General features: G+C 36.9%; 1 long non-coding RNA gene across 1 annotated transcript; it reads right to left on the reverse strand.

Annotated features, from left to right (window-relative positions):
* LOC107637785 lies at window positions 1,069-4,959 on the reverse strand. Its single transcript, XR_002361079.1, has 4 exons — window positions 4,621-4,959; window positions 4,452-4,519; window positions 4,185-4,346; window positions 1,069-1,284 (listed from the first exon to the last, which is right to left on the reverse strand). It is a non-coding gene; the product is annotated as an uncharacterized LOC107637785 (long non-coding RNA).

Genomic DNA, 13,976 nt, shown 5'->3' on the forward strand with positions numbered 1-13,976 from the left:
ATAGGATAAATAATCCCAGCCTCCAGTAATTTGGTGACCTCTTTCTGCACCACTTCCTTCATGGCTGGATTTGGCCGCCTCCGTGGTTGAATCACTGGCTTAGCATTGTCCTCCAATAAGATCTTGTGCATGCATCTAGCTGGGCTTATGCCCTTAAGGTCACCTATAGACCACCCAAGAGCTGTCTTGTGTGTCCTTAGCACTTGAATTAGTGCTTCCTCTTCCTCTGGATTTAAAGCAGAGCTTATGATCACTAGAAAAGTGTCACTTTCTCCCAGAAATGCATATTTTAGGGATGGTGGTAATGGTTTGAGCTCGGGTTTAGGAGGTTTTTCCTCTTCCCGAGGAAATTTTAGAGGCTCTTTCAATTCCTCTGAATCCTCAAGATCAGGCTGAACATCTTTAAAGATATCTTCCAACTCTAATTCGAGACTCTCAGCCATGTTGATCTCCTCTGCCAAAGAGTCAATAAGATCAACTTTCATGTAGTCTTTTGGTGTGTCTGGATGCTGCATAGCATTGACAGCATTCAACTTAAACTCATCCTCATTGACTCTCAGGGTGACTTCCCCCTTTTGGACATCAATGAGAGTTCGTCCAGTTGCTAGGAAAGGTCTTCCTAGGATGAGAGTAGCACTCTTGTTCTCCTCCATTTCCAGCACTACAAAGTCAGTGGGAAAGGCGAATGGCCCAACCCTGTCAATCATGTCCTCAATCACGCCTGATGGGTATTTAATGGAGCCATCAGCAAGTTGGAGACATATCCAGGTTGGTTTAACTTCTTCAGTTAAACTAAGCTGTCTGATAGTGGATGCAGGTATTAGGTTAATGCTTGTCCCAAGATCACATAAGGCTGTCTTGGTGCAATTACCCTCTAATATGCATTGTAACATCCCTTCCAGCAAAATACCTTGCTTAAGTCAGGGTATTTTTACTAGAAAGAACGTTACGTGACCTTTTCTAATATTAACTACTTAATTACTGAGCCTTTGTATCGATTTCGCGTTTCAGTTTTAAGAAAATGCCAGAAAATTTTGTTTTTTATTCATTAAAGTCATAATTCAAACATTTACAAATAATAATAATCACATAAATATTATTGATAATAATTCTTATACAAAAGAAACCAAATAAAACTCAAATACAATATACCAAACCTACCCCTCTATATGAAATAAACTCTCAAGGGACAATCAGCGAGGGGACTCTACAAGACCAATTAAAATCATAAAGAAAACCTACTAATCGCTCGCAGCTTCAAGTTGCATCTTCAAACCTGTGTCACTGAAAGGGTGGAAAATTTGGGGGTGAGAACCAAACCACATATTCTCAGTAGAGGTCGAGAATGCCGTGAAAGTAAAGAATAAGGCGCAAATAGTTAATTTCATTCAGAGACGTCTAAAAGAAAATTAACATTCTTTAAAAACATTAGTTAATTATTCAAAATCCTAGAACCATATTTTCTTTATAAAACTCTTAAAAGTTTCCTAGACTGTATGAATGACCAACCTGTTCCAAGCATAGGTTCATTAAGTCTATGCTGAACCAGTTTGATTTTTCATACTTTACTAGACCATAACATAAAAAAAAGTTACCTACGCGGTATAAATGATCATCCTGCTCCAAGCATAGGTTCATTAAGTCTATGCTGAACCCGTCAGATACTTTATACAGAACTAGACTTCCAACACAAACCAGTCATGGCCTCAGGCCCAAGCAATTCAACCAACACCCAATTCACCATAATCCAGCCAATCAATTTCAAACACAAGTAATGAGGTTCAAACACAATCAAGAGCAATTATATCAAATATAGCAATTAACAGTTAACAGAATTATTCACTTAGGCAAACCAATTACAATATGCACACCCAAACAATGTCACATAGATGCATATGATGAATGTCTAGTCCTAGTACAGGCCATGAGCTCATGTGTCGGTTAGCACCTGCATTCCCGACATTTATCCGGTCACGAGTTCACAATTTCCCGGATACGATTTTTCGTTCAAATAAATGCGCATATAATTATTAGCAGCTCTATTGAGACAGCCTCTGCTTTCTACTCGCAGGAAATATATACTCTTGGGAACGGAAAATTACTCTTGGGTTGTCTCAAGGCAACAGATAAATAAACAAACATCTCTTGGGTTGCATTAAGCAACAAATACACATATAATATCTCTTGGGTTGCCGCAAGCAACAAGCAAACATTTCTTGGGTTGCTTCAAGCAACAAACAAATAAATAATATCTCTTGGGTTGCTTCAAGCAACAAACAAATAAATAATATCTCTTGGGTTGCCTCAAGCAACAGATAATCATACAATAAGTACTTTACTCTTTCCTTTTTCTTTCATAATTACAAATACGCAAGCGGGACTAGACCCACGCCCTTGCCAACAACCTCATAAATCAAATATTCTTTTCTTAAAAGAATCATTGAAGTTATTTTTATTAAATAAGCCTTGAATATTTATTTTGATTAAGTCCTTATATTTTTTATAAAAATTTGGACATAATCTCCTTTAAAAATAGGACTTATCCACCCTTACGGGTTCCTTCTTTCTCAACAATTCATCAGCCTCTTTCAGTATTTGCCACAACAATATATTCTCAAAAACATTTGATAATAGAAAATCTATTTCTTAAATTCCATATCCAAAATAATTACCAACACAACTTGGCAGCCTGATTTCCATTTTGTTTTTAAAATATCAAATGAATTCGGAATTACGCAAACTTTAAATCCATGCGACCGTCTCGGATTAAACTTTCCATTAAATCAAAAATCATAATTTTTCGTTGTCTCTAGCTTCGGGAATATAAGCAAAACTGTGACTGTTCTGCAGTGTTTTAAAACCAGAAGACAGCAGCAGCATACAACATTTGAAATTTCATATAAAATCCAAATTAAATCCAACAACCTTCAAAATTAATGTGGTTAAACACAACTCATCCAAATTTCTTTCTCAATTGGTTCCAGGGTCATACCAGTTTTAATGAAGGAGTTACATAGCTTGGAAGTTAGGTAATTTTCTGCAGAATTCTGTTTTACAAATCATTGAACACAACCTCTTCCAAGTCTCATAACTCACTTATTAAAACCTGGAAAACCCTGAAATTTGAATCATATATACTAAACATACTCAAATTTCACCTCCAATTGGTTGCATCTCAATATCATTCCAGAATTAAAAATTATAAAACCTCAAAGTTACTGACTTAGAAAACAAAGCCTGACTTTTACTGCATAATACATCTTTCTTTGAAAACCCAAATCTTTAAAACCACAATTCTAAAAATTCTAAATTTTTATGAAATTAAGGTATTAGGACCAAAGTTTCATTTAAAATTGGTTCAATTCCAAAATTCAAATTGGAGAAATTCCAATAGAGGAAACAAGTTGCTGCTGTGTTAAACATTCTGCAGAAAAACCAGAGTTGACATCCCCAATTCAAAAATTTACCATAAATCATAAACTTAATGAAAAAGTCTCAAATTCACCAGTCCTTCTCCCTATATTCCCAAGCTTAATTCGGACTTGGTTCCACGCAATTCCGATAATCACAGATCTGGTTATAGCTTTTTCAAAGTTGCTGACTTAGTTTAGAAATTATGCAGTAAATCAGATTTTAGCATTCAACTTTGAAAATTCATAACTAATTCTCTAGTTGATACAAAACCTTCAAAATTGAGTTTTCACAATTACACTTAATATAATTTACTCAACACTGAAATTCATATAATTTCAGTCTCTATAGAGTCACTGGTTCACTTTCAAAGTTACTGTTTAATTTCAAGAGAACATGATTTTCAGCAAACCATTTAGTATTCAAAATCTAACCCTTCAATACCCCTCAAAACCAATTCCAAATCAACCACCAACCATGTTCATTAACATTACAATATACGAAATAACATCTCAACGGCAACAAATCCAACATAACCCAGTAAAATTCAGGAATTCTCAACAATTAGTCATCAAACAAGTCCCAATCCACATAATCAATCAATATCACTAATCAACAATTCCAAATCACAATCTCAACCATTCCAATCACAATTTCAGCCACAATTCAATATTCACATAATCAATCAATTAATCACAGCTATTGAATCTATTTGCAGTTATTCAACAAACCTTGTAGGCATTCTTAAATTAAAATAATTTTAAACCCCCTACCTCGATGTCGTAATCGCAGGATTTAACATAGCAATTCCCTTTATTCCTAATTCGTGGCAGCAACCACAACAGTGATACCGGAGACCCTCTGCAGCAGCAATGTCATCAATAATCATGATAATGGTGGCAAGACCGAAATAGAAATATTTTTGGGCATTTTTCCTATAACAATGAAGTGGCAAGCAGAGATAACAACAATCAAAATAGGTTGTGAATGATACAGATTCAGATACAAGGATGAAGGAGGCTGTGGTAACCGAGCAATACCAGGGCAGGGCTGAAATAGTTCATAGCAGCAACGATTCTTTTGGAAAATCGATCGTCACAGTCCACAGCTGCAGCAGCTTAATCAGTAATTAAAGAAAACAAGGAAACGAAGCCATAGTAGTAGAATTACGGTGACTACAACAACAGGGAAGATAGCTTCCTCCTCTACCTCAGCTCGTGATTCCGGCGGCGGAGCATCCATCAGCGACGCCGGTTGTTCACGATTCTCCCCCTCCTTAACCTAATCGATGACGCAGCTTCGGAGATGATATTGGCGGTCTCCATGGTGACGGTTGCTGCGAGCTCGACGGCAACTGAACTAGCAGCGGAGGCAACGCATGGCAGCGACAACGATGAGCGAGTGAACGTCTCCGTCGATCTCTCTCTCTTCGTGGTTTTGCTTCTCTTCTTCCTGGCTCTGACGACAGCAATGGCAACCGGCACAAGGAGCGGCACAGCGAGGCGATCCTCCTTCCTCTCTTCTTACTACGTTCCGTCACTCTCTCCCCCTGTTCTCCTCCAAATATTAGTAAACTAATTTAATTACTCTTAATTGATTGATTTATAAAATAAGATATCAAATTAATAAAATAAATCGTAACTTTTTCAGAATAAAAGTTACTTAAATTAAATTGTACAATTCTTTCTTATTTTTCAATTACTAAAATTGTACAAAATATTCCATTATAATAAAATTACTTAAGAATATTAATTGATTCAAAATAAAACTATCTCCGAATCTATTTAATTAGTTCTAATAAAATAAATTTTAAAATTATAAAGTTTAAACTTAATAAAATAAAATCACAATTTATTTATAATTAGATTTTCAAAAATGCGGGATGTTACATGCATGGTATCAGAAAGCTTCCGGGATCTTTAAGCTTTTCTGGAAAGTTTTTCAGAATGACTGCACTGCATTCTTCAGTGAGGAGAACTCTTTCAGTTTCTCTCCAATCCTTCTTATGACTCAAGATCTCTTTCATGAACTTGGCATAAGAAGGTATTTGCTCAAGTGCCTCTGCAAGCGGAATCTTTATTTCAAAAGTCCTGAGATAATCTGCAAAGCGAGCAAATTGCTTATCCTGCTCCTCTTGGTGGAGTTTTTGAGGATAAGGTATCTTGGCTTTATATTCTTCAACCTTAGTTGCTGCAGGTTTATTTCCTACAGAGGTGGTTGGAGAAGCCTTTTTAGAGGGGTTGTTATCAGCACTTGTGTATGTCTGATCCCTCACTAGCATTTGAATGCCAGGGTTAGAAGCTAGAGTGTTGGACGCCAACTCCTCACCTGTTCCTGGCGTTTGAACACCAGAACTGTGCTTCTTTTGGACGTTCAACGCTAATTTCTTGCTTGTTTCTGGCGTTGAACACCAGGACTGAGCATGGTTTGGGCGTTCAACGCCAGCTTTCCACCCGATTTCTGGCGTTTGATTGCCAGAATTATTCCTCTCTGGGCTCTTGCCATCCTCAGATGGATTTTGGGTAGTTTGCTCATTTCTTGGCTTCCTGCTACCTTGAGGTGGGGCATCTAATGTTTTCCCACTTTTCAATTGAACTGCTTGGCACTCTTCTGTTATTTATTTTGACAGCTGCTGCTTTGTTTGCTTTAATTGTACTTCCATATTTATATTAGCCATTCTTGTCTCTTGTAGTCTCTCCTTGAATTCGGCTAACTATTTTGTTAGAAAATCCAATTGCTGATTGAATTCAGTAGCTTGTTCTGCAGGACTCAGTTCAACAGTCACTGTTCTAGCCTCTTCTTTCATGGAAGGTTCACTACTTAGGTACAGATGCTGATTTCTGACAACTGTATCAATGAGCTCTTGAGCTTCTTCAATTGTCTTTCTCATGTGGATAGATCCACTAGCTGAGTAATCTAGAGAAATCTGAGCTCTTTCTGTAAGCCCATAATAGAAAATGTCTAACTGAACCCACTCTGAAAACAATTCAGAGGGGCATTTTCTTAGCATCTCTCTGTATCTCTCCCAGGCATCATAAAGAGATTCCTTATCTCCTTGTTTAAAGCCTTGGATGTCCAGCCTTAGCTATGTCATCCTTTTTAGAGGGAAATATTGATTCAAGAATTTTTCTGACAGCTGTTTCGATGTCCTTATGCTAGCCTTAGGTTGGTTATTTAACCACCTCTTAGCTTGGTCTTTTACAGCAAATGGAAACAGTAATAGTCTGTAGACATCCTGATCTACTTCCTTATCATGGACTGTGTCAGCAATTTGTAAAAACTATGCCAGAAACTCTGTAGGTTCTTCCTGTGGAAGACCGAAATACTGGCAACTTTGCTGCACCATGATAATGAGCTGAGGATTCAACTCAAAGCTACTGACTCCAATGGAGGGTATACTGATACTACTCCCATATGAAGCAGTAGTGGGGTTAGCATATGACCCCAGAGTCCTTCTGGACTGTTCATTTCCACTTAGATCCATGATGGAGAAAGGGAGATGATGTAAAATAGAGAAAAATATTTTTATTTATTTATTTATATATTTCGAAAATAAAATAAATTAAAATAAAATAAATACAAATGGGTGAAGATTTTCGAAAAATGAAGAGAGAGAGAGAAAAAAAAGCTGGTTAGAAAGTTTTGAAAAAGATATGATTGAAAAGATTTTATTGGAAAAGATATGATTTGAAAAGGATATGATTTTTAAATTTGATGACTAATTTAATGCTAATTTTTTTCGAAAATTATGAGTGGAATGAAGAAAAGATATTTTTTTGATTATTGAATTTTATGATGTAAGAGAAAAACACATAAAAGACACACAACTTAAAATTTTTGGATCTAATACTCCTTGTTTTCGAAAATTTTGGAGGGAAAACACCAAGGAACATCAAACTTAAAAATTTTAAGATCAAAACACAAGGAAGACTCAAGAACACTTCGAAGAATCATAAGAACAACAAGAACATGAAGGTAGAACACCAAACTTAAAATTTTTAGAAAACCAAAATAAAATTTTTGAAAACCAAAGAAAAATCAACAAGAAAACACCAAACTTAAAGTTTGGCACAACATTTAATAGAAAAATTATTTTTGAAAAAAGAATTTAAAAAGAAGATGCCCAATTACCAAGAACATAGACCAACGCTCTAGCCAATTGGGCAGTAAATGTAACACTTGTTTTGAAGAAGTATTTTTAATAACTAAGAATAATTTTTTTGAAAACTAATGTTTTGAAAAGGCACACGAAAAATAAGAAAAGAAACAGAACAAGAAAAATAAACAAGAACAACTTGAAGATGAAGGAAGAACAAAGAACACAAATTTCGAAAATTTTAAAAGAAATTTTTTTTTCCTAATCTAAGCAACAAAATAAACTGTCAGTTGTCCAAACTCGAACAATCCCCAGCAACGGCACCAAAAACTTGGTGCACAAATTGTGAATCACACATTTCACAACTCGTACCACTAACCAGCAAGTGCACTGGGTCGTCCAAGTAATAACTTACGTGAGTAAGGGTCGATCCCACGGAGATTGTTGGTTTGAAGCAAGCTATGGTTATCTTGCAACTCTTAGTTAGGATATTAATTTGTGGTTATCAGTTGACTTGCAAATGAACAAGAGAGCATGAATTACAGGTTACTTGTTATGCAGTAATGGAGAATATGTTGGGGTTTTAGAGATACTTTGTCTTCTGAATTTCAGATTTTCTCTTGTATTCCTCTTCCCTCATGCATGAAAAAGTGCAAAGTTCCTTCCATGGCAAGCTGTGTGTTGGTGGATCACCGTTGTCAATGGCTACCATCCGTCCTCTCAGTGAAAAGGGTCAACGTGCACTGTCACTACACGGCTAATCATCTGTTGGTTCCCACTCATGCTGGAATAGGATCCATTGATCCTTTTGCGTTTGTCACTACGCCCAACACTCGCGAGTTTGAAGCTCGTCACAGCCATCCAATCCCAGAATTCTACTCGGAATACCACAGACAAGGTTTAGACTTTCCGGATTCTGATGAATGCCGCCATCAATCTAGCTTATACCACAGAGATTCTGATTAAGGAATCTAAGAGATACTCATTCAATCTGATGTAGAACGGAGGTGGTTATCAGACATACGTTCATGGATTGAGGAAGGTGATGAGTGTCACGGATCATCACCTTCTCTATAATTAAGCGCGAATGAATATCTTAGATAGGAACACGCATGTTTGAATGGAAAACAGAAATAGTTGCATTAATTCATCGAAACACAGCAGAGCTCCTCACCCCCAACAATGGAGTTTAGAGACTCATGCCATCAGAGATTACAAAGTTCAGATCTAAAAATGTCATTAGATGAAAAATAAATCTCTAAAAGTTGTTTAAATACTCAACTAGTAACCTAGGTATACAGAAAATGAGTAAACTATGATAGATAGTGCAGAAATCCACTTCTAGGGCCCACTTGGTGTGTGCTGGGGCTGAGACTTAAGCTTCTCACGTGCCTGGGATGTTTTGGGCGTTCAACGCCAGGTTTTAACCTGTTTCTGATGTTGAACTCCAACTTGTAACTTGTTTCTGGCGCTGGACGCTAGACTGCAACATGGAACTTGCATTGAACGCCAGTTTACATCGTGTATCCTTGAGCAAAGTATGAACTATTATATATTTCTGGAAAGCCCTGGATGTCTACTTTCCAACGCAATTGGAAGCGCGCCAATTGGATATCTGTAACTCCGGAAAATCTATTCCGAGTGCTGAGAGGTCAGAATCCAATAGTATCAACAGTCCTTTTTCAGCCTGAATCAGATTTTTGCTCAGCTCCCTCAATTTCAGCCAGAAAATACCTGAAATTACAGAAAAACACACAAACTCATAGTAAAATCCAGAAATAAAAATTTTTGCCTAAAAACTAATGAAAATATACTAAAAACTAACCAAATCATACTTAAAGCTATATGAAATTAACCCCAAAAAGCGTATAAAATATCCGCTCATCATTCACCAACAAGGTATATAGGCAACTAGATGTTCTAAATCCGATGATTGAAGCACATTCTATGAGACTATTTAAACAACAAGGTCCTAATAAGAAAAAGAAAAAGAACAGTTAAAGTTTGAAAAAGAAAGAAAAAGAATAATAAATAAGGCTTGGCACCAAGGGTTTAAATCTTGAGGGATGTGTCTGTGGTGTTCCTGTGCAAAGGATCTGCTTGGATGAATAAGTTCTCAGGAATGCTTCATCACTTGGTAACTTGGGTTAAATAACCCGGGATTATCAACTAAAAATCCACTATCAAGAGCAACCTTGCTACAAAATACTTAGTAACCCAAAGAGGTGCTGGACACCAAGGCCTCAAGGAAAGAAAATAACAAACCATATGCTTGTGGTGTGCATGTATGGGGGAGAGAAACTTGAGGGAGTAAGTCCTTAGGGGTGTCTCAACACCTAGCACCTTGAACCAACTGGTTCGGGAGTGTTGGCTGAAAGCTTATTTTAAAGAGTTGCCCCCTCACAGAGCACTTAGCCTAAGAATGCAATAAACCCTGAAAGGAAGGGGGAGATCAAGGAATAAAGATCTCATAGGATGCATCAAGCAAGTATTCAAGAGCATGATAAGGACCTGAAAACCAGCAAAGGAATGAACCTAGGTTGCTATGCATGAAACCCCATAAACCAAGAACTTTACTTCTATAATAAAAACTTGTTTCACTTATTCTTTCATTCATCATTCTTATGTTTCAGTACTTGCTTAGGGACAAGCAAGCTTTAAGTTTGGTGTTATGATGCCAGGGCATTTTGGCCAGTTTCACTGACCTTTTTCTTTACTATTTTAGGGTAGTTTCATGCATTATGTTAGTAAATAAGAAAGTTTTGGGTGAATATACACTTACATCTTGATTCAAGCAAACATTGTGAACTCTACATAATTTCATGAGAATTATGCATGAATTGAATGATAAAATGGATGATGCATGATCTCATGACTTGAAACAAAGCTTTGATGCACCTTGTTTCTTTGATTTCAGGACAACGGAAGCAAAGAAAAGCCACGTTAGCAGCCACGTTAGCTTCACTAACGTGACCACTAACGTGGAATGGGAGCGAGCTTGCAACGTTAGTGGTAAAGTTATGACCAATAACGCCTTCGAAAGCCATCATAACCCACGTTAGTTGCCACGTTAGTTACACTAACATGGGAACTGATGTGGAAGAAAGGGGGAGCTCCAACGTTAGTGGTAAAAGTGAATACCACTAACGTTCCAAAAAGGCCACACTAAGCCACGTTAAGAGTCACGTAAACCCAATTAACGTGAACTCTAACGTGGAGTAAAGAGGAAGTCGCAAGCGTTAGTGACACTCACCTTTGTCACTAATGCTAGACCAAGCCTAGATTGCCTATGTTAGTGGTCACATTAAGACCACTAACGTGAAGGGTAACGTGGAGCAATGAATGATAGGCTAACGTTAGTGACACTCACCTTTGTCACTAACGTTGGAGATGGAAAATACACCCACGTTAGTGGTCACGTTAAGGCCCTTAACGTGAGGCACTAACTTGGAAAGAAGGGGCGTTTTGAAGCGTTAGTGACAAAGGTAAGTGTCACTAACGCTCTCGAGCCTTGGCATGCCCACGTTAAGGGCCACGTTAGTTATACTAATGTGGACCATTAACGTGGAAGAGAGGGAAAAAGAGCAACGTTATTGGTAAAAGTGAGTGCCAATAACGCTTGCGAAGGGCTAAGAGGCTACGTTAGTGGTTACTTTAGTACCACTAACGTTGAAGTTAACGTGGATCAACTAGTTTGGAACGTTAGTGACAAAGTTATTGTCACTAATGCTTTCGAACCCAAGTTTACACTTAGCGTTAACTCCACTAACGTCCTAACTAACTTCCCATCATGCCTAAGTCACACTTTCTTTGCAAGCAAAGCTGAGCCTACTAAAGACTGTGACTGCTTCAACTAAAGATCAAGGGCCCATATCCAAGACTTGAGGAGCTAACTAGACGAACTAAAGAGTAGTATATATAGGGATAGTTTTGAATTAAAATGGAGATCCAAAACATGAGAACTATACTTTGTATATTTTCCTTTCTCTGCAACTTCTAGTTGAATTTTAGAATGCATTCTTCTCTATCATCTTCCATTTCCAGAGCTATGAACAACTAAACCCCATTTCATTGGCTCTATTGTAATTTGATGGATCAATTATAGTTTTCATTATTCTTTTTCTTTCTTTTCTCTTGATTTTACTATAAATCTTTCAATCTTCATCAAATTGAGTAGTTGTCTTGGAAAAGAGGCTATTCATACTTGGATCTCCTCGGAACCTTGGAAGAGGAATGAGGAGATCATGCTAGAAATGCTTTCTCATGTTGGACTGAATTGGGGTTTGGATGGATATAGTAACATATAATCCTACCAACACTTTGATTTGGAAATACATGTGGTATAATCAGTGACCATACTTCATCTCTTCCCTTGAGCAATTAAATCAAGGAATTGGGCAATTGTTCAAGCTTAGAGAGATTGGGTTGCCAAGGAATTGGGATCCAATCACTTAAGATTGCCAAGGAGATCAATGAATGCATTGATTGAGGAAGAGATGAGAATGAATTTGATCTAGAGAATGCAAAATCTCCTAAGCCCAATGAATCTCCCGTTTCTGATCTTAACCATTCTCTTTATTTTCTGCCATTTACTTTTATGTTCATCTGCCCAAATCCCCATTTAAGATTCTGCAATTTAGTTTCTGCCATTTACATTCTGCCATTTATTTCCAGCATTTACATTTTTTGTTATTTACTTTCCCGCCATTTAATTTTCTGCAATTCCTCAACTCAATTTCTGCTTAGCTCAACTAGAACATTCCTCTAATTAAAGTTTTTACTTGACGACAATTCGGTATACTTGCCGAAAGAAAATTTGTTGAGGGACAAGTTTCTGTGCATCATATATTTGTTGAGGGACAAGTTTCTGGACAAGGTGGTAACGTTCTTTTTTCTCCCTACTTACTCCCAGCGCTATAAATTGCATGATTGTCTTTATCTTCTCCGTATGCATGTGTGTATGAATAAGCATAGCCTAAATTTTGATTTGTAATATCTTGCTGTGACATTATGATTACCGTCTTGAATTGTGTGAGTTCAAAAGCAATAAAGTGTCATGATCATAAACAAACAAGGAATTAAAGAAGAATTTAGCTTGGGCATACAAGTATTGGAAGGCTAGTATAATTAATTGTTGCTCAATTACATTAGATTTTATTTAATTGATGTTTCATCTAGGACATTTTATGAAATTTTTTAAATCATGAAAACCTTGAAGAAGCAAATGCAATTAAGGCAAGAAAAGAAAAAGGAAAAGAATGAGAAAGCTGAAGGCTCTGAGTGCCAATGACAATTCCATTGTTAAGTACTTGTGGTGTTTATGTATCAAGCAAAAAGCTTGAAAACAAAACACTTAGAAGTCAAGGCTAGGCTCAGGTGTAAATGCACTCCCTCAAAGCTCAAGGCTATGAGCATCAATGATTAGAGAGTAAAGAAAAGAAACAAATGAGCTTAAAGAAGTCCTCTAATTAAATGCTTGTGGTGCTTGTGTATCAAGTGGTAATACTTGAAAACAAAGCATTTAGAGTCGTAGCTTTGTTATCAACTCATTGGGCAAAGCACCCAAAAGGAGAAGCTAATAAGAGAATGTAAAAGCTTGTTTCAAGGAAGAAATATAAGGAAAAGATTTCATAAAATGAGCTAGATAGAAGCATCAATCATTTACCTTTCTTTTGTTATTGTGGCATGCATAAAAAACTAGCCAACCATGAACATTGAGTTGCTATTCATCTTACCTTGGATTGTCAATCTCTATTGCATGATTCTTTTCTTGCTTGGGTACAAGCAAGGTTTAAGTTTGGTGTTGTGATGACATGTCATCATGTCATTTTTTTATGCTTTTTCATACAAGAAATTGATGATTAGTGCTTAAATATTGAATGTTTTTGTGCTTAAATATTATATTTCTTTTATCTTTTGATTTTATAAATTTTGTAGGAAATAAGTGGGAAAAGAAGCAAAATAGCACAGAATCAGCTCAAAAGAAGAAAAGAAGAATTTTGGGGTACATTTTAGAGTTTAGACACACTTTGGAGCCTTAGGCCACGCTTTTAAAAGCGTGGCCCATGACTAAATCAAGGAAGCGTGCTCTGTTTGACAATCAGCGTTGATTTGCCAAGGGAACGCTACGCTCACTAAGGGAGCATTTTCGTCGATTTTCAGCTTAAAAGCAAGCTTTTTGCTGTCCGTACGTGTTGAGGAGCGCTCACTAAGTTAACTTGGTGCTCACTAAGTTAACTTGGCGCTGACAACACGACCATGCCTTCTTCAAAAGACCATAACTTGAGCTACAGATGTTCAATTGATGCGCTTCTAGTTGCATTGGAAAGCTGACATTCAGAGCTTTCCAACGATATATAATAATCAATATTTAGCATGAAATTGAAGTACAAGTGATAGGCATCTTTAAGGCCCAAAAGCACTCATTAAGGCACCATGCTCAGCAACACATTTGGTGTAGCGCTCGATT

This window comes from Arachis ipaensis, chromosome B04 (assembly GCF_000816755.2).
Source record: "Arachis ipaensis cultivar K30076 chromosome B04, Araip1.1, whole genome shotgun sequence".
Taxonomy (NCBI): domain Eukaryota; kingdom Viridiplantae; phylum Streptophyta; class Magnoliopsida; order Fabales; family Fabaceae; genus Arachis; species Arachis ipaensis.